Below are 26,577 nucleotides of genomic sequence, written 5' to 3' on the forward strand. Positions count from 1 at the left end.
GGGAGGCAGAGGCAGGAAGATCTCTGTGAGTTCAAGGCCAGTCTGACTTATAGATAATAATAATAATAATAATAATAATAATAATAATAATAGTAGTAGTAGTAGTAGTAGTAGAAGAAGAAGAAGAAGAAGAAGAAGAAGAAGAAGAAGAAGAAGAAGAAGAAGAAGAAGAAAAGGAAGAATAATAATAATAACAACAACAATAGGGTCCACGGTCATTTCTGACTCATCTGTTTATTGGCTAGTGATGTAGTCATCTCTTTCTTGAGCTTCTGTTCTCTTCTCGCTGTTTAGCTCCTAAGGTGAGTTTGGAGGCATTCCCATCTGAGTATCTCATCCCATCACGTCCCGGGACTATGAGGAAATTAGAGAGAGTCGTGCACAGAGCGCAACGCATGCGCGCGTGGTTCATCCCCTTTCCAGACCCTCCCCATTGTGAGTTGAGTTCAGTCTGCTGGCTTGTACCGTCCTTTCCAATATAGCGACACTGGTACCACTCTGACAGTGAAGAACGGGCCACCAACCGTTTCCCATGGGGCGTCCCCTTCATCTTTCATCTCCATTTGTGGTCCACACGCTGAAACGTTGTGTGTCTCAATGACAGATCGCTATCAAGATGGCTGGGTTCTCCTCTATTCAGCTCACAAGATGTAACTGATAACGCTCCTGTCCCATCCCCCCCCCTTTAAAACAAGAACCCTTTAAAATATACCCTGCTCCAGAAACTAGTTATTTACACTATGTATGTTCCAGAAATACCTTGTAATGAACCATACAAATCTATTTGTCCTGCTGCTACTATAATTGCCTATATCTTATTATAACGTAATATGTAACAGATTTTTTTTTTTGGTGAAGCCAGAAGCAACTGAGCATTCACTGAGAACGCAGACACTGAAGGTTGTTGAGAAGCCAGTGAACCCACTAATTGGATAAAAGGGGGATGGTGTGGAAATTTAATTAAACTGGCATTTGCTCTAGCTGCTGGAAATATTAATCAGAAAATGAGCTGTTAAAAAAAAGCCAAAGGCGAGGGATGACATTAAAAATGCCGTGGGTGCCATTCTTCCTGGCACCGAGGAGGAAAGGGGTCTGTTCCTTCCGTGAGATGGTGGTCAGATGTCCACTGAGCTCTGCTGACAGCTTGTTTGGGCAGAGATCACAAAGAGAGGCGCTTGGAAAGCTGTGAGTCGAGAGGAGGAGTGTGAGATTCTTGATTTGGGGACCAGATGCATCTCTTGGCAGCTCTTCGTGAAAACATAAAGATAAAATATGTGTCTAAAAAGGACGGCGGGAGGGGGGGTGAGGGGGGGAAGGAAAGGGGGAAAAAAAGCCGTTTTCCTCCTTCTTCTCAAGGACTCCTCCCAGAAAGGGAGGCGGGAAACATCTGTATCCATTCAAGCAATAACGCTTAAACAATTGTCAAATTTGAGAGGGGCGCATGAGGGTTTTGAACCCCGCGTTTAAATACATTCCATAGGCCAGGAGCCTTTGGAAAAGACACCGCTTTGCCTGGGCTTGAAAACAAGAGCGTAGGAAGGCAAACACAGATGGCAACGCTGTGTTTAGTTAGGGGCTGCTCTCACAGGTTTGTTTAAGTGTGCTGAGTGGCCAGACAGTCGTTCCCCTAGAGACCATCGCCCCTTCGCCCCATCACCACCGGGGACAGCTGGGCCTTGTGCGGGAATTCCGGGTTAATGGACTCAGCCGCGTACAGCAGCGGAAGACAATTCTTCACTCAGAAGGCCAAAGGCCCTGCAATCTTCCATTCTGGTCCTGGACCTTTCCAGGCGTCTGGAGAAGCCTCTCTGATCAATGGGATGCTTCCGTTGTGGGGTGGGGGAAGCTTGCCTCGGGGAAGCTTTCACGTGAGCGTAGGCCTGACAAAGGCAACATGTTATGCTGTTTTATCCCCAACGGTTTGCTACTCTTCGTTTTTGTTTTGCTATCATTTGGGAAAACTCTTGAGAGACGGTGATCTGGGAAAAAAAAATTTCATGTAGATTTCTACTTCCTGGAAATGACCAGGGCACTGGGAGCTCTGCTCGCAGGAGTCGAATGGTGCTGGCATTTCTCAACCCCATGTTGTGACCTCCGGTTGCCTAGGCACCCAAGTTTGTCCCTGTGTTAGAGCTCCGGGTCTGCTGTAGCAGCAAATAGTGGTCTCCCTTATCAATGACTTCACTTTCCAAGGTTCTGAGGCTCTGTGGCGCTGTGCCTAATTGAAAAATGAAGACATTAAGTGGAGAGAGGGGGGAGGGGTAGAGGGAGGGGAGAGGGAGATGACATAACTTTCTTTGCACCACACTGCTGTAATTATTACCAATATTTTAGCATGTCTAATTTATACATTAAACTCACCCTGTGCAGGGATTGATGTTATCTATGGTTCGAAGTATCTTGGACAGTACTCACTTGTGGATAGAGACCCTCATTCTACAGACTGTTATTAAAAAATTTAAAAAAAAAAGAAAAATCTTTGCTTCACAGTTCTGGTGGGGGGGGTGTGAATCTCAAAAGCTAATGGGGTTACATACTCTCTATGGTCTATGTAGAGTGTTTCTTTGCCTCTCTCCAGCTCCAGTGTGGCCCGAGGTCCCTTGCTTCACTCACATATAAGTCCAGTTCTGCCTCCACCTTTGCATGGCGGTCTTCTCCGGATGGTTGCCTTTGTCCCTTTCCTTTCTCGTAGAGTGACATCAGTTAATTGGCCGGGATCCACCCTAACCCAATCTGCTGGCATCTGCAAAACTATACTCAGAGAGAAGTATGCATTCACATGGATTGGGGGTTAGAACCTCAAGGTATGACTTCAGGAGAAATCAATCAGCTCCCAATGGCCTTCCCTGCAAAAATCAGAAGGTTAAGACGCGCAGCCTCCATTTAGGTCTGTATACCTATGAAATCCTGACCTGGACTATGTAACTCAGGGGTACATTACCTACCTGGCAAAATCCTGGGTTTGACCCCTGACACAAAAGATAAGCAGTAAACTGAATGTTTGGATTCCTGCTTGTGTCCTTCTGAGAAATACATCGTCCTAGCTTCAGCAAAGGGACATGAAATTAATTACGTGCAAAAATAAGACCATAAATTGGTCATGTGAGTTTCTGAACATTTAGAAGGTCCTTGACTCTCTCTTTAAAAGCCATTGAACTTACACCAACTGATGTTTCTCAATCCATTGTGCTATTACAGCTTCTTGCACACTGGTGTGGAAACGGTCCTTGTATTGTGAAATAGCAGTGGCTGCAAATGTTATGCATTTATTTTTACATTTTAACAATAATATTCTAACTTTGGTAAACATACAGTATTGTGAATCCTCTATCATTTCTTAATTTTTGGCCATTTTCTTCCTCAGTAAAATCTGAACATAAGAGAATCACTATAACCAGATACTTCTTTTTTTTTTTCTTTTGAGACAATGTTTCACTATTTAGCCCAGACTCATTAACTGTGACCTCTGGCTGACCTTGAGTTTAAGATGATCTTCCTGCCTCTGCTTCCCAAGTAAGGTGATTACAGTCATGTATCATTGTGCCTAACTCAGATTTTCATCCAGTATTCCCAAAGAGGTTTTTGTTTTATCATACTAAAGTTGGAGGACAGTTTTACTAGAGCTTAAAATAGAAAATTTTAGCAGCAAAGCAGAGAAGCTCCAGGTGTCAGCAGCTGGCCAGAGGAGGGTGATAGCGAAGAGGAAGAGAGAAAGCCATGCTACTGCCATGGAAGCCAGCCACAGGATGGACAAACAGTCACGTGGCAAGAGAGAGCGCAACAGGAAAAGCATGAGAAGCCCCAGGTATCAGAGTATGCATATGTAGGTTCTCACTAGCAATCAAAAGAAATAGAAGACAAGAAAAGGAAATTGTACGACAATTCTTTATTGGGACTATACTCCTTCTGAAGGGGTCACCCTAAATTTATTTTAGAATTGAATGACATTAGGGAATGGGTATACCCCATTTTCACCATGAAAATCCCTTGTTTGCCAAGTTGCCCATACATTAGTCCCTCCGGAGTTTATTTACATCTCTAATAGTAGTCACTATTTGGTTCCCTGATGTTTGGGAGTTGTTACTTTGTTTTATGTAATTAGCTGTTTGTCCAGGGACAGAATGAGATAGTGCTCTGTTGCTATGATACAATATCCTGACTGAAAACAACTTAGGGAAAGAAAGATTTATTTGAACTCACAATTCCAGGTTTTAGTCGATCATTAAAGGAAAGTCAAAGCAGGAATTTGAAACAGATAGTTACATCCCACCCACAGTCAAGAGTAGAGCGAAATGAGTGCACACAGGCTCACTGCACTCACCTTGTTTTCTCTAATAGAGTTCAAGACCCACTCCCTAAGGAATGGTGCCACCTACAGTGGACTGAGTCTTTCTATGTCAATTAACCTAATTTAAATAAATCTCTACCTGATCTGGAAAATTGCTCAGTGACACTCTCTTCCCAGATTATTCTTGGTTGTTTTGAGTTGACAAAGCTAACCAACAGAAATGGGAACTTGGCAGTGAGCACGAGATTGACCATCATGACTCAAAAATGAAGACTTTTAAAATGTGATGGCTGATTGCTGGCTGCACTTAGTGGCCAAGCCTATATTTCTAGCTATGTAGGAGGCTGAGATGAAAATATTAATAGAATCTAAGGGTTGAAGACTATCATGAACAGGAAAGCAAGAATTCATCTCGTGAGGTGAAAAAAAATATTTTAAAAAATGTGATTTTTTTTCAAGCCATCTGGGAAAATAATTCTAGTTTCTAACATTTGTGTGCATTCCATTTTTGCAGGAGTCCACCTCCCACATCACATACAGTTTGTCATTTTCGGATTATGATACTGGTGGCTGAACCCATGGTAGTGACTCAATATTTTCTTTGCAGAAACCAAAATGTCACCAGACTCCATTTCAATTGTCTGAACATTTTTCATATCTGATGTGAGATTGAAAGGCCTTGATTGGCAGCAGCTATGAATGGTCGAGCAAGCCAGCAGGTCACAGACAGCATAGCAGGGCGAATGATCAGTCAAAATCATGGAGTCCTAGTTTGGTTTGGTTTTGTTTCCTGAAAAAAAAAAAAAACAAGTTCTAGTCCTAGTTCATATTTTCACATTTGAGCAAAGAAACAGTTTTTCACAATGGAATGGAAGTTGAGCAGTTGTTAGACCTGACTGTCCAACAAGATTGATTCTTGATAGCGTCACTTATGCTTATCAGAGAGCTTTACAGCTCTCAAGGGAGGTAGGTTAATTATTGACACGCAGGATGTGGGGAAATGCTGGCTGGCCTGAAAGTGAAGAGACAGTAGTCAGGGTGAATTATGGATTAGTAAATTCCAACCATGTGTTCTAGCAAGACCATGTAGAAAAGAAATGAATTCCCATTTTGAAGGAAGCAACTAAGAACTTCCTCTTGAGATATTAACGCTGTTTTCCTGTACTACTTTTAGATTCAGATGGATGGATGGACACATGTTTAGAGTGCACAGACCACTCCTTTCTTTGTTGTATAGAAGAGAATCCCTGAGCTATGATCCATAATGGTGGGTGGGACCATAGCTTCTCTTTCTTCCTTCACAAACTCAGTATGATTCTTGTAAGTACAGGAATGAGGTCATGACTCTTTGCGCCAAGACTCTCTCCCCAGCTTTGTTGGCGACAGCATAGGTGCAATTACGTATGAATACTTATCCTTGTCTATGTTTAACCCAAGACTACTCTTCTTTTTCACCAACTTCAGTTTAGGTCATAACATATGCTGGTTTGGGCTACCTGGATCTGAGATCACACTCTTTCCTCCTCCAAATTCAGCCTAGTTCATGGATAGAATATTCTATTTCCTACCCACAATGCACACATATATGCTATGTACCAGAGAAGAGCTGGTTGCTAACTGAAAGAACTAAATCTTTCCTGGGCCACTCAGAGATTATGCCAGGTACCTGATCTGGTCTCATGCATGGCCACCTTTCACTTGTGTTACTTTGAGAGAGTCAGATGTTTTTCAGGCAGACTAGACACTCTTAGCTACTCAAATTCTGAGTCGATGAACTTAGAATCTGCTTTGAAGACCTAGAGTTCTCGGTTTTAAAGAAACAAAGAACCCAGGCTATAAACTAACAATTCAAGTACAGCTTAGTAGACTTGTCTAAACTGTAGAAGAGAAGGGGAATGGTAGATGGAAAGGTAGTTGCAGAGAAACACATCCTTACAGTCTATCAAAAACCCTGTAAATGAACAACAATAGTTCAGTCAAGAGTGGACTGAATGTATAGCCATGATTCCATAAAACTATGCTGGACCTGAGAAATACATGCTAAGAACTGACATTCTCACCTATTTGTGGGGAAGCTGGTCTAAACAAACCTATCATTATCAGTTGTGTGAAATTATGGCACATAAAATTATGTCAGTTGCATAGTACCTGATAATGTAATGAATAATGGGTTGTTGACGTTTTTTTACTGGTAGAACATTTACTTCTATGTGTACAAAACAAAATCTAGGGTAAAACAGTATGCAGCTTTAACTGGCAGCAATTTTAGTTAATCTTATGTTTACTGAGTCTCTTGCTTCTATCAAGAAGTCACAGTGAAGAACCAATCTATACTATCTAGGTTTATATAAGTGCACTCCACAATGTTGAACCAAGGAGGAAATTGCTCAACAACGTATTTCTCTGAATATATCCGGCCATTAAGGAGCATGTGACTGCAGTTTTCTTTTTCTTTTATAAATAAACCCTCCTCAAATTACACTACTTTAAGTGTACCATGGGACCTGTCGGGGGGGGGGGGGGGAGTCAATGATTGAAGACTGATCTGAGAGCATTATATCGCTAATTTGTTTAAAAGAAGATTTATCTTGAAAGTGTGTTTTTCTTAAATCAAGGAAGTCCAGAGTTCCTTGTCATTCCCTCAACATTGCTTTGAGATCACAGAACTGCGGATTGCTACTCCTTAAGCAGGAATATTGGTGTTGGAAAAGTTGGTCTAAAGTGTTTCCCCTTACAGTGTTTGAAAAAAATGGGAAGTGGAGAGAGAGGGCCATGATATTCAACTTTCAAGTTTATTGTTTGAGAATGGGTTTCCTCCTGGCCTATCAAAAGAATAATGTGTCCTACAGTTTACAACATGGAGAACCCCCACTCAGGCCAGCTTACCTTCTACAGTATATAAGCGAACAGAGGAAAGAACCCATACTTGGGGGCAGGTCCCATCTTAAAGTATCCAGTCTCTGGAAGTTACACTGATTCCCCATCTCATGACTCAACATCCTTCATTCTTGGCAAGAGATGGAGGAGGGTAAGACAGAGAGCTGTCATCCAAATACTTTGGAAAAGAAAATCTTTTCTATTGTTTTCAGCAATGTAGTAGCACTAAGGAATGTATAGATAAGCAAAGATGATTACTTCTACGTAAAAACAGTGTTCTAGAATCAAATGTTTACCTGGGCTGACTATGGTTCAAAATTAATATTTTCAATTATGTCCTTTTTATGATGTCTCAAAATGAAAATCTTCCTTCCTGTTGAAGTCTCCCCACATGAAAGTAGAGAAAAGAAATGTGCTATTCCTTGAGTCGTTACCATGGTTCTATTTTGGAGTCATGTAATTGAGATTCCACACTTCAGTCATATCCTGGAAAAAATTTAGTATCATCTTTCAGAATGAATGAATACATGCTTGTACACAAAGGAACAGACACACATGAGGCCTCGTTACTTCAACAAATTTCACTGATGGCCTGTCATATGCTAAATGCTGTGATTTGTGGTAATAAACAGAATGCAGAGAAACTATACTGAAGATTATCACAGACTTAAAGATGGGAAATACTTAAATCAGCAGAAATAGATACAAAATAACAGCAGCTCATATTCATTGGGCATTGAATACACCATATACCAACAGACACACTTTCCATGTATTTTACAACTTAATCCTCCTGAGAGCCCCAACAAAGGAATATATTTTGAGCATCCCCTTTATACATGGGAAATATGAGGCACAGAGTAACTAAAGAACTTGTCCAAAGTAACACAGTCACTGAATGAAAGATCCTTGGAATTCGGACCCAAGGACTTCGATTAATGCCCTAAGTGGCTAACCCACACAGATGTAGAAAGCTGAACATGGGCTTTTCTGGGTGTTCATTTCCAATGTAGGCACAGACATTTAAGAGTTGCATTCAAAGGATCTCAGGGGTCAGAATTTGTATCTACTATTTAGTGTCATTATGAACCAATCAGCATGGAGAATAAATAGTCTTGTACTCATCCAGCTATGAGGTCCAAGGAGTCTGAATGTTCTTGGAGAGGACTCAGTCTTGTCCTTACTCATCCAGAAATGGGCCCATTATCTGAACCAGAGGCTATGCTCTCCTTCCTTCCAGAACACTCCTGGGGTATTGCTATCTGGAAACAGAGACTCTCTCTTTTTGTCAACCTTACTCACAAAGAACAATGCCAGAGGCAGCTCGAGCTGCATCCTGCCCGATGACAACCACATGGACATCTCATAAATCAAATGTAGGTTCATGTGGCTCAATCAGTTTCATACTCTTATAAGATCATGAGCATGAAGCATACCCTGGAGCATCTCCCATCATCCCAGCATGCTTTGGAGATGGGATGGGAAGTCTGTGAGGAATTTAATTCAAATCCCTCTATGGGCTCCAAGCTAAAAAAAAAAAAAAGACAATGTTCTGTTCTGATACCCAGATGTGGTGAGCATCTGTGGGAGAGCTCTGTTTGGTCCCAGAGATCAGTTCTGTAGAATCTGTGTGGCCTAAATCAGCCCGTTGTCTCCAGGACCCACTTTCTAGTCTTCATACTTTTGCTTCAAATCAAGGTAGGGCTTGGACTTAGGAGACTGGAATCCCTCCACTTACATTGACATGGAGGCTATGCATACATAGAATTGCGGAAAGGATGTCTGAGCTTGAAGCCTGGGGCTCAGGATGCTCTTGGCTACCAGCAAGCATTTGTCCATGTTATTACTGTTGTGCTGGTTACTAAGTGTTAACAAGTGACTGTTTATAAATAGTCTAAATTGAAGACACAGCTTTGGACTTTGGAGTTCTCTAAAGCCGCCTCCCTGCCGTCTCTCATTTCACCATGGCTGTCGGACAGGCTGGTAGGAGTGAGGCTACCTGGTGCCAAGATAGAATTGGATGTTCTTGCCATTGACTCTGTACCCAAACACACTGATTTTTCCCCAGGAGTTTACTGAAATTATGTTTAGACTCATTTCTATTTCCAGCAGCTAATGAATCTGAGGTTCCTGCCTGCTTTAGAAAATGCGTTTTAGTCATGGCTGCTTTGACCCCTTGATGTCTCCTTTCTAACATTGTACAAACCCACCTCTGTTCAATCTTTCTGCACTCTTTCTGCACTCAGCACGAGCCCATACCTTTGGTTCTTTGCTGCGGGAAAGAATCTCTTCCCTACAATGAATGCCTGTTTAAAGAGGTATCTGCACATCCTCTCTCTTCTAATCTTTTCAGTGTCCTCTGAGACGTAGAAAAGCTCCACATATTGTATGTCTTCGTTAGTGAACGTTAGCTCCATGTTCAGTGGAACACTTATACTTACAGGGATAGGTAGCCTAGTGACCAAACGTGTACTTCAATGTCTCACTCTCTAGGGTCCCTCAAGATCCAGCAGTATGGCTTCTCCGACCTTGTATTTTAGGGGACAATGTAAGAATAATTGTTGTTGTAAAAAAATCTTTCTTCACTCATGTGAAGAACTTAGCACAGTAGCTCACAAAATTTCTCAAAAAAAGAAGTGCTATATTAGTATGAGCATTGCCCACTGAAATCAGGGTTCAAATAAGAGTTAACATCATTATTAGCATTCAGGCCTTTGCACCTTCTTTTTTTAAAATTACATTTATTTATATTTTTATTTAATTTTTCATACTTTAATCATATTTTTCATATTTTAATCAGGTTTCCTCACCCTCAGCTTCTCCCAGATACTCATCACTGCCCTATCTACTTAATGCTCTCTCTCTCTCCCCACAAAGGAAAAAAAAACCCACAAAATGAAAATCAAAACAAACAAACCCCATAAGATAAAAAAAATGCCCAAACAGAACAAAAGGCCCACAAAACAAACAAAAACAACAACCACCAAACCACAGAGGTCATTATGTGTTGAGCAACTAATACTGTGTCTGGGTCTACCCTGAAGCATGGTTGATGTACCCAGCCAGACTCCATTGGAGAAAACAGAGTTTCCCCCATTGTCAGAAGGTAAGAGTTGTGGACAACTTCTTGGTTAGGGGTGGGATGTTATGTCCACATCCCACTCACAGTACTAGGACCCCATCTAGCTCGAATCTATGCAAGTCTTTCGCATGCTGCCACAGTGTCTGTGAATCTCCATGTGCATCAGTCCTGTCGTGTCTGGAGGACACTGTGTCCTTGGATTCATTCACCACCTCTGGTCCTTACAATCTTCCTGCCTCCTCTTCAACCTAGATATCTTAAGGGGAGGTCAAGGTACTCTGAAGACTCTCGCTCTCTGCACATGGTCCTATCGTCTATCACTACATGAAGCTCCTCTGATGAGGGGTGAATGATTCACCGACTTACGGTTATAGCGATATGCCATTAGGAATCGTCTTATTTCTATGTTCCTTTAGCAGAATTAGTAGATTTTCCTCTAGGCCCATGACCTATCTAGTCTCAGGTTTTTGGGCCACTAGGAATGTCAGGTCTGGGTGTCATCCCATGGAATGGGCCTTAAATCCAATCAAAAAGTGATTGGTTACTTGCATGACATTTGTGCTACTGTTGCACCAGTGTATCTTGTAAGCAAGTCACTGTTGTAGGTTGATAGGTTTGCAGCTGGATGGTATGGACCTTTCTTCTCTTCCGGGCATGTTCAGAGGGCCTTCAAGCATCGTGAATGCCAGTCAGTAGGGATGAAGCTGTTAGATGGGCACCAATTTGGACCCTTCATGTTCTATGGCATAAGGACATATTGTCCTCAGAAATAGAAAGCCACCCATAGTCTTAGTAATAGCCTGTGAAGTTTTGGGGAGTCCATAGGATTTGTTCGCAATGACTCAACAAGATGTAACCTATTCCTGGCATTAGAGAAGTGTGGTGGCATAAGATTTCTAGTTGAGGCGTTGTCTCATAGATCATATGGTGACTTTGTTTTAAACTCCTTTCACATATGTTTTATTTTAGGAAGTAATAGGATTCTGTATGATTGTTCAAAGGGTCTTTGGTGTTTGTTGTCTCTCCACATATTTTGTTTTACCCTGCTCTCCCATCCCCTTCCCCTAATCTTCCTATTCTATTCCCCCACCCCAGCTCCTCATAACACTATATTTTATTTCCTCTTCCTTGGGAGATACAATTGTCCCACTGATCCTTTACCAGGTACCTAACATTCACAGTCATTCAGATTGCGGTACACATATCTAAAGCGTTCTCTCTCTCTCTCTCTCTCTCTCTCTCTCTCTCTCTCTCTCTCTCTCTCTCTCTCTGTGTGTGTGTGTGTGTGTGTGTGTGTGTGTGTGTGTGTGTGTGTGTGTGTGTGCGTGCACATGCAGAGAACAACTCTTTTCTATCATATGGGTCCTCAGGTTTGACCATAAGCAACTTTACCCACTTAGCTATCTTACTGGCCTCTTCTTTGCACATTCTATATCTATCTGTATAGTTGCTTCCCTTGTGTATTGAGTAGACACTAAATTTATCTTTAGGACCATTTGAATTCTATCTGCTACAGAACAACAAACCTGCCCACTCAGGTAGAACCTGTCAACTCCTAGGACCTCTGTTGTGATGCTAATCCCTCTAAAACAGCATTCTTATGCTACTGTGGCAATTCCAGAGACGAGGTTCATTAAGAGTGGTCTTGGGACTCCCTCAGGTCCACACAACCTACTGGAAAACCTTCTTAAGTACTTTACTATTTGAAAAGAACTGCAGAGGCTGCCAGTAAAAGGAGCAGAGCTTAGAGGCCTGATAACCAGGGAATTATCAAGACAGATCTGTTCATTTTAGGCATACCTGGGTCCGTTGTGCTGAGTTTAAGGAACTTGAAGACATTTGTGTAAATGATCAGAATGTCAGGAACTAATGAGTCGCTTTTCCTCATCTTTTCAGAGGTGGTGAAGACACTGTGGGCAGTGTGGAGGAGTATGGAAGAAGGCACAAAACCAGTAGGGTGCTTAACACCAGTCAGAGCCCGTCCCTTTTATTTGCGAAGGGCTTCTTTCTTCTTGGTATTTATTGCTCTGAGTCACTTCTCTGGGTGCCAGATGGAAGATTCAGAAGCTCCTGGCTGTCTATGAAGAAATGTGATGTTGGGTTGGGGACCAGCTGAGAGTGGGGGCGGGGCAAGGAAGCTGGGCTGGGGACTCATTTTTAGAGAGGATTAAACTCCCAATCTTGAGTCTCTCTCTTCCCAGGAGGTTTGATCCGTTCCCTGGGGATGCTTTTCTCATATGTTTTCCCTCTTGTTCTTTGAGCCCATCTGTAAATTTGTAGGAGAAATCTAATCCGTATGGTCTCATTCATTAAACTCATTAAGCTGTTTTATAATGAGAACAATTTCGTGGCTGCAAACCCTTCAAAGTTTACTCCTGGCAGCCACAATTTCCTGTTTGCGAAGAATGAGTTGGGCATCAGGCCTGAGATGGCTGTTTTTTGGGCATCTTGTTCCAAAACTGAGATTTCTTTCCCGGCATTTCAGAGAGGGTTTAGGGACTATGTTACCAGATACTCACGCCAAGTTTGTAGGTAAAGTCATATGGTCAGGATGACCAAGGCTATATTGATATGGAAGATTTGAAGATCCTAAGAGACAAGGACTTTTGGACTTAATAGAGACCATTGTTTCTATAAAATATGATCTAGTTATCAGAATAGACATGATCTCTTTGGTTGGACTTTCCTTTCTATATTTTTATGCCACTGTTGATTTCCTTTCTAAGACAGTAGTCCTCAACCTCTCTAAGGCTGTGACCCTTTAATAACCTGTTCCCCAGGGAACTGATCCTCATGTTGTGGTGACCCCAACTGCAAAATTATTTTTGTTGATCCTTCATAACTGTAATTTTGCTACCGTTATGAATCATAATGCAAAGATCATAATGTGTTTTCTGATAGGTGTTGAACAGTCTACAGTTGAGAAATGCTATTATACAAGGTGAGGGCTAAGCTGTAGACAGTACTTAAAAACAGAAGCTCTGGGGTCAGGGAAATCAAAGCTGCTTTAGGTTGACAATAAGCATACCACTGGGAAAAACACAAACTCTCTGAACTTTCCTCTCCTATTCTGATAGAAAACTCTGTGTGTATGTGTATGTATGTGTGTGTGCACATATGTGTGTGAATGCATATTCCTAGGACTTCACACTCGAGCTGGTTAGTTTCATGGCAATCTGAAATAAGCTAAGAGGCACTTGGGATGAGGGAACCTCATTTCTCACTTCTTATTACTCACCTGAGAAAAGGCCATCACCTGATTGGCTGTAAGTGAGCCTGTGGGATGGTTTCTTAATCAATGATTGATGGGAGAGGGCCCACCTCAGCGTGAGTGGTGCCACTTCAGGACAGGGGACCCTGGGTGCTATATGATTGCAGAATGAATAAGCTGTAAGGAACAAGTCAGTAAGCAGCATTCTGCTGTTGTCTCTGCCTCAGTTCCTACCTCCATGTTCCTGCCCTGCCTTCCTTTCCTGACTTCCCTTCATGATTAGCTACAACCATAACATGAGATAAAACCTGTTCTTTCCTCCCCAGACTGCTTTTGGTCATGGTATTCTATCACAGTAATAGAAACCCTAACTAAGATAACAGCTGTGTGGGTGTATAGACATATCCGTATTGTGGAGGTCAGAGGTCAGCCTTGGGGTGACCATTCTTCAGGAACTATTCACCCTGATGTTTGTTGTTTTGAGACAGGGACCCACACTGGTCTGGAATTCTACGATTACACATGACCGGCTGGCCAACAAGCCAGGGATACTCCCTCCTACCCCTGCTTCTCCAGTGCTGGGATTATCCATACACCACCATACCCAGCTACTTTACAAGGGTTCTGGCCTCACACTTGGGACCACATGTTTACAGGCAAGCACTTTACTGACCGAGCCATCCTCCGAGCATGAAAATTCTTTTTTTTTTTTGTTCTTTTTTTTTAAATTTATTTAATACTTAATAATAATTCTTTGGTTTCCGGGCAAACATCCCCCTCCCCCCTCCCGTTCCTTATGGGTGTTCCCCTCCTAGCCCTCCCCCCATTGCCGCCCTCCCCCCAACAGTCTAGTTCACTGGGGGTTCAGTCTTAGCAGGACCCAGGGCTTCCCCTTCCACTGGTGCTCTTACTAGGATATTCATTGCTACCTATGGGGTCAGAGTCCAGGGTCAGTCCATGTATAGTCTTTAGGTAGTGGCTTAGTCCCTGGAAGCTCTGGTTGGTTGGCATTGTTGTTCATATGGGGTCTTGAGCCCCTTCAAGATCTTCCAGTCCTTTCTCTGCTTCCTTCAACGGGGGTCCTATTCTCAGTTCAGTGGTTTGCTGCTGGCATTTGCCTCTGTATTGCTGTATTCTGGCTGTGTCTCTCAGGAGCGATCTGCATCCGGCTCCTGTCCATTGATGAGAGTGGGGTGTTGAAATCTCCCACTATTATTGTGTGAGGTGCAATGTGTGTTTTGAGCTTTATTAAGGTTTCTTTTACGTATGTAGGTGCCCTTGTATTTGGGGCATAGATATTTAGGATTGAGAGTTCATCTTGGTGTATTTTTCCTTTGATGAATATGAAGTGTCCTTCCTTATCTTTTTTGATGACTTTTAATTGAAAATTGATTTTATTTGATATTAGAATGGCTACTCCAGCTTGCTTCTTCTGACCATTTGCTTGGAAAGTTGTTTTCCAGCCTTTCACTCTGAGGTAGTGTCTGTCTTTGTCTCTGAGGTGTGTTTCCTGTAGGCAGCAGAATGCAGGGTCCTTGTTGCATATCCAGTTTGTTAATCTATGTCTTTTTATTGGGGAGTTGAGGCCATTGATGTTGAGAGATATTAAGGAATAGTGATTATTGCTTCCTGTTATATTCATATTTGGATGTGAGGTTATGTTTGTGTGCTTTTCTTCTCTTTGTTTTGTTGCCAAGACGATTAGTTTCTTGCTTCTTCTAGGGTATAGCTTGCCTCCTTATGTTGGGCTTTACCATTTATTATCCTTTGTAGTGCTGGATTTATAGAAAGATATTGTGTAAATTTGGTTTTGTCATGGAATATCTTGGTTTCTCCATCTATGTTAATTGAGAGTTTTGCAGGATACAGTAACCTGGGCTGGCATTTGTGTTCTCTTAGGGTCTGTATGACATCTGTCCAGGATCTTCTGGCCTTCATAGTTTCTGGCGAAAAGTCTGGTGTGATTCTGATAGGTCTGCCTTTATATGTTACTTGACCTTTTTCCCTTACTGCTTTTAATATTCTTTCTTTATTTTGTGCGTTTGGTGTTTTGACAATTATGTGACGGGAGGTGTTTCTTTTCTGGTCCAATCTATTTGGAGTTCTGTAGGCTTCTTGTATGCCTATGGGTATCTCTTTTTTTAGGTTAGGGAAGTTTTCTTCTATGATTTTGTTGAAGATATTTACTGGTCCTTTGAGCTGGGAGTCTTCACTCTCTTCTATACCTATTATCCTTAGGTTTGATCTTCTCATTGAGTCCTGGATTTCCTGTATGTTTTGGACCAGTAGCTTTTTCCGCTTTACATTATCTTTGACAGTTGAGTCAATGATTTCTATGGAATCTTCTGCTCCCGAGATTCTCTCTTCCATCTCTTGTATTCTGTTGGTGAAGCTTGTATCTACAGCTCCTTGTCTCTTCTTTTGATTTTCTATATCCAGGGTTGTTTCCATGTGTTCTTTCTTGATTGCTTCTATTTCCATTTTTAATTCCTTCAACTGTTTGATTGTGTTTTCCTGGAATTCTTTCAGGGATTTTTGTGTCTCCTCTCTATGGGTTTCTACTTGTTTATTTATGTTTTCCTGGAATTCTTTCAGGCATTTTTGCGATTCCTCTCTGTAGGCTTCTACTTGTTCTCTAAGGGAGTTCTTCACGTCTTTCTTGAAGTCTTCCAGCATCATGATCAAATATGATTTTGAAACTAGATCTTGCTTTTCTGGTGTGTTTGGATATTCCATGTTTATTTTGGTGGGAGAATTGGGCTCCAATGATGCCATGTAGTCTTGGTTTCTGTTGCTTGGGTTCCTGCGCTTGCCTCTCGCCATCAGATTATCTCTAGTGTTACTTTGTTCTGCTATTTCTGACAGTGGCTAGACTGTCCTATAAGCCTGTGTGTCAGGAGTGCTGTAGACCTGTTTTCCTGTTTTCTTTCAGCCAGTTATGGGGACAGAGTGTTCTGCTTTCGGGCGTGTAGTTTTTCCTCTCTACAGGTCTTCAGCTGTTCCTGTGGGCCTGTGTCTTGAGTTCACCAGGCAGGTCTCTTGCAGGGGAAAAGTTGGTCCTACCTGTGGTTCCAAGGCTCAAGTTTGCTCGTGGGGTACTGCCTAAGTCCTCTCCGAGGCGTCAGCAACCAGGAAGATCTGCGCCGCTCTTTCCGGGAGCCTCCGTGCACCAGGGTTCCAGATGGCGTTTGGTGTTTTCCTCTGGCGTCCGAGATGTGTGTGCAGAGTGCAGTCTCTTCTGGTTTCCCAGGCGTGTCTGCCTCTCTGTAGGTTTAGCTCTCCCTCCCACGGGATTTGGGTGCAGAAAACTGTTTATCCGGTCTGTTTCCTTCAGGTTCCGGCGGTGTCTCAGGTGCAGGGGTCCTGCCGCTCCTGGGCCCTCCCCTACGGGAACCCAGAGGCCTTATACAGTTTCCTCTTGGGCCAGGGATGTGGGCAGGGGTGGGCAGTGTTGGTGGTCTCCTCCGCTCTGCAGCCTCAGGAGTGCCCACCTGACCAGGCGGTGAGGTCTCTCTCCCACGGGGTTTGGGAGCAGAGAGCTGCTGCGGGCTGGGATCCGCGGGTGTGGGACTTCCCGCCTGAAAACTTCTAGTAAGGCTAGAAATGTGAAATCGTAATGTGCAATGTGTAAACAGAGAGCTGTAATTCATTCCATTTCAGTGCCGTATGCTATTTCATCATTTGTGTATTCTACAACGTATGTGGCTATTTCACACATGACCCACATTAGGGTTATTCCCAACCTGAGGTCATTATAAGCAATACTGTTTGGTAAGTTAAGTGACATGAATGTTTCCCGTGGGCACAGCTTTGATTCTGTGTAAGAGCTTGTTGAGCCACAGGTAAATGTTATCTCTACATTTAGTAACAGGTATGCTGGTTTCTGTTTCTACAGCAGTGCCCCCAAATCACTAGTGATGTCTAGCCACACCATGCTTCCAACTTGCTAAGGGTGTCAGGCATGCAGCTTGAGGACCCCCCCCCCCATTAACCACTGAGGGTACTTGACCCAGATTATTGGCTTCAGTGCAGAGGAGAAGTTGAAGACTAGTCAGTGTGAGGCTGAGTTGGGGGCATTAAAGGTATTTCCCTATAGGCTTTAAGCATAATGGTTAAGAAAATCAGAGTGACTCGGAAAGGAAGGCGTACTTCCAGTGAGTGTGGGCTTGTCAAAGAAGAAGTAAACATCTTTATATTAAAATTCTTAGTCTTTTACTGTTAATATTTTAAGATTACATGTTTGTCTGGGGCAGGGGAGCATGCACATGCGAGTGCAGGAGCCTGAAGAGGTCAGAGCATCAGAAGCCCCTGCAGCTGGACTTACAGGTTGTTGTGAGGCGCCCAACACAACACGGGTGCTAGGAACTGCACCCTACAGCCCTCTGTGAGATCAGCTCATGCTCTAACCTCCTAGTTATTTTAACAGACATCAAGAATGAGGGTTAAGAAAAGCGGGGGGTGAGGAGGTGGGGGTTGAGGGGTCTGCTCAGAAAGAAAAAAAGCTGTGTGCAAAAGTGTGGGTATGGACTTCTCTAAGACACTCATACTTAGAGCCTTGAGTGCATAGAGACACGACTGTCTCTACAGTGGTCACGGTACAATTCGGATGGGTTTCGAAGCTACCATCTTCAAAGCATTGCTAAGGAACCTGAATGAGGTCACAGAATGGCTCCTCTACAGGATTCCAACTGATAAGATAAAGCTGGGGCAAGAGGGATGCAGAAAAGTAGAGGATCTTTATGTAAACAAAGTTAAACGCATCTGCTGGAGGGTCCCCGGAAATGTCTGGGAACAGGAAGGAGGCCATACTCACAGCTACCGCCAGGTTGGAAGCTGGTTCCTCGCTGTGTTATCATGAAGTATCTAGATACAAAAGGAATGCAGTCTGCATGTTGACAACCTTCAGAGCAAATGTTAACTGCACTGCCTCTCAGCAGGCCAGAGCCATTAACCAGACCTGGGTAGGGAGGGACTCTTCCCTCCCTGAATTCCCATAAATTTCCCTCTGCTTTAACGGTGTCCACCTTCGACGCTTAGCCAAGCCAGCAGGCGGTAGTTATTTCATTTTGATTGCGTTTTTTTCTTTTCTCCTCACTGGTAGGTGAGCAGCTTTCTGAGTGACTGCAGTGTCTATCAAGTTTCCTTTGTGCAGAGAAACTGTTAGAGTCACTTCTCCACTCTACCTCTCTGCCTCATTTGTGTTTCCTCCGTTGCTCAGCTGGGATTCATGTCTGGTTTGGGCTGACCTGTGGCATGCCTTCTCATTTGCTTTAGGAATACTTTAAGGAAATGAAGCTCTTCCCTTCCACCCATTAATTTATTTTTTTACTCACCTTATATCCTGATCAATGTCCCTTCCTCCCACCCCTCCCAGTTTCTCCCTCTCCCCCACCCCTTCTCCTCTGAAAGGGTGGAGCCCCCCACCACCCTATATCTCCCTGACACATCAAGTCTCTGCAGGCCTAGGGACATCTTCTCCCACTGAGGCCAGACAAAGCAGCCCAGTTATGGGAACAGGATCCACAGGCAGGCAGCAGCTTTAGAGACAGTCCCTGCTCCAGTTGTTTGGGGACACACATGAAGACCAAACTACACATTTGCTACATGTGTGCAGGGAGCTAGCTCTAGCCCGTGTATGCTCTTTGGTTGGTGATTCGGTCTCTGAAAGCCCCCAAGGGTCCATTAATTGAACCTATTGGTCTTCCTTTGGAGCCCCCATCCCTTCCAGGACCCTCAATCGTTTCCCCCCAACTCTTCCATAAGACTCCCCAAGCTCCATCCGATGTCTGGCTGCAGGTCTCTGCATCTGTTTCAGTCAGCTGCTGGGTGGAGCCTCTCCGAGGACAGTTATGCTGGGCTCCTGTCTGCAAGCATAACAGAGTATCATTAGTAGTGTCAGGGGCTGGTGCTTGCCCATGAGATGAATCTCACATTGGGCCAATTATTGGTTGGCCATTCCCTCAGTCCCTGCTTCATTTTTGTCCCTGCATTTTTTGTAAACAGGACAAATTTTGGGTCAAAGATTTTGTGGGTTGGTTGGTGCCCTTGCCCATGTTCGCCATGGGGTACTGGCAGGCTACAGGAGGTGGCCACTTTGGGTTCCATACCCCCACTGCCAGGAGTCTCAGCTAAAGTCACCTCCATAGACTCCTGTGAGCCTCCCCCATCCCCAGTAAAGCTGTCCCTTTCAATGTGGTCAAGTTCTCCAACTAAATGCTTTTTATGTGGTCTTTACAAACTTTCATCTTGAGCCGAAGACACGATCCCCCGTAATACATCTGAGAATGCTATCACTCGCTTTCACCTTGGGGACGCATCATCTGCCTGAAATTGATTTGTTGATGTTACCGTTTGTGGTGTTAAAATTAGAAAGCAGTTTCCTGATGCATAAACCTAATTCTCCCTGTGACGTTCTTTACCAACAATATTCATGTACACCCATGTCCCTACACTGTGTGGCTGTCCTTGGTCTGCTGTCACTTTTCGATAAATTCTGGTGTCCAGTTGATCGAATCTGCCCACCTCTCTATCCTTCTTTAGGCTGCCTCTTTGAATTTATGTCTATCAATTAATCCAGAGTTTCCACGGAAGGCATTTGGGGATTTTTGTTTTTAAGGTAAAGTTGATCTGACTTTGTGTTGTATGGCCATCTCCTCCTAACTGAAGTAGTCCCTCAAGGAGGCAATGGAGGAAGGCGATGGAGACTCACACTTAGCAGGGATCCCGGGCTATAGAAGCAGCAAACCATTGAGGCTCTGACAGCTGAGCTACTGAGGGGATTGGATCTGTAGAGATGGTCGTGAGTCACACAGGGAGCTCAGGGTTGCAGCTTTTGTGGGTCACCACCGGGGTTGCGGAGGGCGTTTCCAAGATGTAGCTGCATTTAGTCACTCTCCAGTCCCGTGGGTTACGCCTCACCCACACTCTTGTCACCAACTCAATCAAAACCCATCGGTTAATGAGCTGGACCTTGTTAGAACCACCGCTTTGGTCTGTCATGGGTGTGTCATTTTCCCCAGGAAAAGTCTCACACAGCACACTGCTATAACGAAATTCCTAATTTATCAGCAAGGCCTACCCATGTCTTTAGAGACTGAAATTGTCTCCGAATAGATTTTTACAACTTTCGGTGAGGTGTGGTGGTGGGGAACCCAAATTTCGTTAGCTTCAGCAATAGCAACTTGATATTTGAGATCTATCGTGAGTGATAGATTTTTCCTAAATGTCACCGTCAAGCTGTCACTTTAATCTGGAAATGCAACTGATGCCTACATGTCGACCTTATTGGTTTCCTCTTGTTTACATTGCTCTAAATGTGTTTACAGACTTACGGTTATTCCTTGTTGTTTCTTCCTGCCGCTGGCTCCCATTCCCGCCCTCCCGGATCCCCGCCTCCGCCTCTGCCTCCGCCCCCGCCCCGCCCCCGTCCCTGCCCCTGTATTTCTCCTCATGGAAGAGCATCCTTTTCACATTGCCTTTCATACAGGTCCGTGTGCAGCAAGGTCTGTGTTTCTTACTTGTCTGAAAATGCTTGTATTTCCCCACTTGCCCCAGTTTGTCTGTTTGAATTAGGGTTCTGCTAAAACCTACAGATGTCAACGATAAATTGTTAATGTGTTTTTTTAATTCTCCTAACCCACAGCTTGCATCTTCTTTGATTATTAGAATTATTTTTTGATCTACCATCATTTGTCCCCTGGAGTGCCCCATAAACTCAGTCCTTTTCCCAGCATTTCTTGACACCCAGCATGTTTAGCTCCCTGTCCCACAAATTGGTAACGGAGTCACTGGATGCAGATTCAATTCTCGTTACACAATTCAGACTCAGTATATGGTACTAAGTTCCTGCATCAGAAAAAACTTATGACCTAGATGTTTCTGTTCTTCCCTCTGACAAGAACTATGACCAACTCTCCCCTCTTGATATCAATTACTCTTGCCTCATAATTACTTGTCTGAAGCCTTTCATCTAGCATGTCGTGGTTTGACTTCCTTGTCCTTGAAAGGCAGTTTGCCTATGTAAACAGCTCACACTCTCCACCCTGGGGAATTTTTTTGTTACACCCTAGTCTTTCAGCATGAAGTGTAGCTATTAAAACTTACACAGCAATATGATAATTTCATTATAAGTGACTTGGTAATTTTGTCCGGATGTCCAAAGGAGATCTTCTGTTTCTAGAGACTTGTATTGTTCTCTTAAATAGACTGAATATTGGCTGACCCAGTTTGATTTTTTCCCGAGTACTTTGTCATCTCAAAACATGTTGCCATGTTTTTCAGTTTCCATACAGCTGTGCATTTGTACATGTGAACTTGTATGCGTGCATTCTGTCTACCCTGGAGAAGTCGTAGCATTGCATTTTCATATTTGTGTAATAGTTCCTCTTTTACGTTTGTCTTACTTTGAGTTTCCATTGCTGTAAAGAGACGCCATGACCAAGGCAAATTTTATAAGGACATTTAATTGGGTCTGGCTTACAGTTTAGACGTACAGACCATTACCATCAAGGCGGGAACACGTCAGCATCCGGGCAGGTGTGCTGCAGGAGGGGCTGAGAGCTCAACATCTTCATCTGAAGGCTTCTAGGAGAAGACTGACTTCCAGGCAGCTAGGACGAGGGTCTTAAAGCCCACGCCCACACTTCCTCCAACAAGGCCACACCTTCTAACAGTGCTACTCCCTGGGCCAGGTGTATTCAAACCGCCACAATGTTATATTTTTCCTTTAATTTCCTTTGTACATGGAATCTTGCCATACACCCACAGCCCTCTGCCTATCTCATCTATCTTGTTTTCCCTCAAAATTTTTTCATTTGGTATTTGAATACTTTTTGATATTTGAAAATATGGCTTTTGATATATTTCTCCTCTCAACATCTATTTCTCTTAGGAAATTATCCACTTGGGGTGCTTTTATGTTTCTTTGGATCTTTTGTTTTGAAATAGATGTGCTTTCCTTTTCTTTTTCGTCCTTGAATTTTGTCACTTCATTTCTGAATTTATCGATTTCTGATGCATGCCATTTCTACACCAACCTCTTTTAGTTTGCTTTTCTATACTAAGACAAAACCAGTATAAGCTTTTGCGTTTTTCTGCTGCAGACTTAGTGACTAGAGGGATGTTTTGTTTGCATTGCTGTTGATTTTTAAACCAATCACTGCTAGAGATGGATCAGGAGCTCTCCTGTCTGTTCTTTCCTTTAGACGCGATTAAACGTGCGGACAGAGTGAACCAGGATGTTTCCTACCTTTATCTTTCAAGAACTCCTTTCGTTGTTTTGAAAAGTTTTTAAAAAGTGGCCCCGTGTTTTCGAGGACCTCTTGGCTTTTCCTTTTCTTTTTTATATGCTTTTCTCTTTACTTCCTAAGACTCTGTCCTACTCGGTTTGAATACGTTTCCTCACAGTTTCTGCCCAGTGTAGATTTTACCCCCGGGCAGAAATGAGCTGGGTAATTTTGAGAATTTCCAGGGTCCAAGCTTATTTGGTGAGTCACACCTTATCCCAGATGCATTGCCCTAAATTAAATCATACCATAAGAAATCTCTCTCCGCTAAAGCTCACAAACCTTTAACTTTCCAGAGAACAACTATTAGGGATTTTTTTTTCTTTTCAGGGCAACAACATACACTTCCCTCCACTTTTTCCAACACGCACTAGAACACTATCCATGCCTTGTAGCCATTCATCCAAAACACACATGGTTTGAGTAAAGAAGATACTTCTTTTATTTTCCCGTTAGACACTGTTCCTGTATTTCTTAACTACCAGTCTTGTTCTGTGTGTTTTCCATGAAGTGATTTCGAGAGACTGAAAGACACCACTGCAGCTTTCTTCCCTTCCCAGACTTTCTCTCTCACCCTTATTCTTGAAGAATATCTGGGTTGCATAGAAATCTCATTGACATTGTTTGTTTTCTTAAAGCAAATAAGCTGGCATTCTTCCACCGTTATTAATCTTTGCCCTTGTTGTAGTGTGTGCGTTTGTGTGTGTGACTGTGTGTGTGAACGAGGATGAGTGAGTGTGTGTTTGTGTGTGAGTGTATGTGTATGTGTGAGTATGAGTGTGAGTATGTGAGAGTATATTTATGTGAGTGTGCGTGAGTGTGTGAGTGTGTGTGTGTGAGTGTGTGTGTGAATGAGTGTGTGTGTGTGAGTGTATGTGTGAGCATGAGTGTGAGTATGTGAGAGTGTATGTATGTGTGTGTGTGTGTATGTGTGAGTGTGTGTGTGTGTGTGTGTGTGTGTGTGTGTGTGAATACACCTATGCATCCACGTATGAGCACCAGAGGCAGACATCAGGTGTCTTGCTCCATTGCTCTCTGTGTTATTTTTTGAAACGGAGTCTCCCATTGAACTCAGAGCTTACCATTTTGGCTACTTGCAGACATGTCACCATGTCTAGATTTCACGTCTAGATCTACACTCGGGTCCCATGACTATGCAGCAAGCACTTACACTCCCAGCCATCTCCCCAGCTCCTACTGGCGCTCTTCTGAAGACTATAACTTTTCCCTTGGCCTAGTTGATTTTTTTCTTTAATAATCATTCAATAAGATGTGATTTGTTGTAGCCTTATATGCTTAGAATTTGTTACCATACACCAAGCTTGTAAATTAATGTTTCATCAGTTTAAGACAATACATAACCACAATACCTCCTTCTTGCTTATCTTATTTGAAATATGTTTGTTTGATTTTTAGTCTAGGCATTTTACTTTATTACAAGTATGTTATTGTATCCTTGGGAATCCTAATTCTCTGTGATTTGTGGGCCTCTTTCTTCCCATGCTAGTTTCTGAGCACTTTCTCCTGAGCGCTCTTCCAGTTTTCCCACTCTATCTTCAGCTATTTTTACACATCGTTGGAAACTACTATTGGATCCTGTTTGAAAACCCCATACTTTCTAGCTATTTTCCCAACCCGAAAATCCACTTGTACTTCTTACTTCTTTGCTAAGAACATTAAGTCCAACTTTTGTACTTGTGAAGATGGAAGGCTGGTGTTTTCCAATCCATGCCTGAAGATTATAGACTACTTACCATCCCTGTCATTTGCCATTGGTGGTTTCCTTTTAGATTCTGTTCTGTCTTCTCTTCAATTATGTCTTCGTGTGTGTTGGGCATTGTATATCGGGATTAATCTTAAGAAATAACTTGAGGACAAGCATGCTGGTCAATCTACCTTATAGGATTCCCATTTTCCTCCTTCTGGGTTCTTGGGGTACTAGGACTGGGAGACCATCCGGTCTAATGTGAGAAGTTGCAATTTTCTAAGCTGCTGAGATGAAAGCAAACAAAACTGTATTTCTTTTCTCTCATCAATGCATACATTTCTGCCATGTTTTTAAGGCTGGTGTATCATGTTTTATTAGAACCCCAACTTTGGCAAGTCCTAAACATAGTTTTCCCCCTCCCTCAGCCTGTAGAGTGGTGTGACCCCCTCCCTAAGCCTGTAGAATGGTGTGACATGTACTGTTTAGTGTCTTGGCACCTTCTACTTCACTGCTAAATCCCTCTGGGTAGCAGGGAGACCATAGGAGGCTTATGTTTTACTTGGATCTGTTTTTCCTAGATATTTGCTAGTAATGCCACTTTAGCTTTGCTATTCTTTCTTGCAATTATGTGTTGTACATGTAATCCTTTTAGAATTGTGAAAATTTCCCCAGTAGGAAAAAAGTCACCCAATCTACCATTATTCACATAGCACTTTCTTCATTGGTAAATAAATTTGGGGGTCTATAAATTTTGGTCTTGTGGTTTTTTTTTGTGTGTTTCCTTTCTTTTTGAAATTTGTCTTTGTTTGGATTTTTGTCGTTTGGATTTTTAAGACGAAGTCTCACGCTGTAGCCTAGGCTAGGCCGAAATGAACTTTATAGTTTGGTCTTCTAACTTACAGCAATTCTCCTACCTCCACCTAAGTGTTGGGTTTATAAGTGTGGGCCTCTATGTCCAGCTGATCTTGTGTGGTATTGTGTAATGACTATTAAACTCACCCAGCAGCACTGAATATATCTACATACCATGTATATACTGAGCACCAGGCTGAAGCTAAATAAGCATATACATGAAAATAAAGATGTTCCCAATTAGGCTTCGAAACTCCTGTAACTTAAATGATCACAAAAGGTTGGGAGGGAAACATTAAGGTTAGAAGCTTAGAAGCTTAGAAGCTCTAACCAATGATCTATTGACTATGGGAATATTATTGCTGGTTTTAATTATTGCTTCTCTTTTGTTAGATTTAATAGAATGCTAGTGGGTTTTTATTTTTTATTTTTATTTTCTCCATACTTCTGGAAGATAAGCACTTTTATTCTTTGTGGTTTCCATCTACTTTACACCCTTCCAGTGACATGGCCTGCAGCAAAAGAAATAAAATGAATCTGGACTTCTCCCCCAAATATGGAAAGAACAAAAGGTCATCAAGGCCACGAGGCACTTTACGCTCCACACTGTCCTTTTGTAGAGAGAACCCTATTGGCGGGACTGACTGCCCAGTCTGGTGACACTTGGAATGAGATCACGTGACCTTAGATGTCTAAATTCCTGCCCTTCCAGATCCTGTGGCTTCAGTGGCTGCTCAAAGGGAGGAAAGGACATGAGGCTCAGAGTGCTGCCTGACCTGCTCATTCTGTGCAAACCTAATGCATGCTGATTCCACAGTAATGCAGCAGATTCCACACTCAACACCATGCAACAGTGACAGTAGTAAGATTATGGCTATACCCACTGAATTGCAAATCACATTACCTGCTTTAATTCCATGGCCAACGTAAGAATCAATACTTGTATGTTATCTTTGTACCAGAGAAGAAAGTTAATGATCCAAATTCATCGTTTAGTCAGCTCTTACTAACCTTTTTTGTAACTTTGTATTTCCAACTTGTGATATAGTAAATAGCAATTAGTTTTATTGAGATAATTGGATACCTTCATTATATAATATGCCAGTCTTGTCATAAGCAATCAATATTATTGGTTACCTACATAGACACAGACATATTATAAGATTATAGAACCTAATAGACTGTGTCTTCCTTAGGTGGGATATTTTGATCATGTAGCATCTAGCGTCTTCCATAGTCCCAGAGGAAGTATTGACATTCTATAAGTATTTACCA

The 26,577-nt window shown here is 42.7% G+C and overlaps 1 long non-coding RNA gene across 1 annotated transcript; it reads right to left on the reverse strand.

The window, feature by feature from the left end:
• Positions 1-204: 204 nt before the first annotated feature.
• Positions 205-3,057, reverse strand: LOC148002811 (uncharacterized). Its single transcript, XR_015632377.1, has 3 exons — positions 2,946-3,057; positions 2,614-2,846; positions 205-2,218 (listed from the first exon to the last, which is right to left on the reverse strand). It is a non-coding gene; the product is annotated as an uncharacterized LOC148002811 (long non-coding RNA).
• Positions 3,058-26,577: the final 23,520 nt, after the last annotated feature.

This window comes from Rattus norvegicus, chromosome 10, assembly GCF_021556685.1.
Source record: "Rattus norvegicus strain SHRSP/BbbUtx chromosome 10, alternate assembly SHRSP_T2T, whole genome shotgun sequence".
NCBI lineage: Eukaryota > Metazoa > Chordata > Mammalia > Rodentia > Muridae > Rattus > Rattus norvegicus.